Source organism: Cebus imitator, unplaced genomic scaffold, assembly GCF_001604975.1.
Source record: "Cebus imitator isolate Cc_AM_T3 unplaced genomic scaffold, Cebus_imitator-1.0 Scaffold348, whole genome shotgun sequence".
NCBI lineage: Eukaryota > Metazoa > Chordata > Mammalia > Primates > Cebidae > Cebus > Cebus imitator.
The window spans coordinates 806890-807338 of NW_016107663.1; positions in this window are offsets into that span (position 1 = coordinate 806890).

Consider the following 449-nt stretch of genomic DNA (forward strand, 5'->3'; position numbering starts at 1 on the left):
TTTTTGTGTTTCTTAAAATTCAATCTCACTATCTCACTTTCATTTGGAGTGTTTAGTTCACTTATAGTTCAATGGAATTTCTAACTTATGCCCTTTGTGTTCTTTTGTTTTTTTTTTGTTTTTCTTTTTGAGGCAGTCTTGCTCTGTCGCCCAGGCTGGAGCACGGTGACGTGATCTCGGCTCACTGCAATCTCCGCCTCCCAGATTCAGGCAGTTCTCCTGCCTCAGCCTCTCAAGTAGCTGGGATTACAGGTGTGCGCCACTGTGCCTCGCTGATTTTTTTTTGTGTGTATTTTCAGTAGTAAGCCAGCATGCCTGGCCTATTTCTCTTTTTGTTTTTGTTCCTCCTTTCCTGCCTTCTTTTGGATAAATGGAGTGATTCTTCACATATCCTTGCATCTCTAGTGACTTTTTGGCTGTATCTTTTTGCTCTGTTTTTAGCTATATGT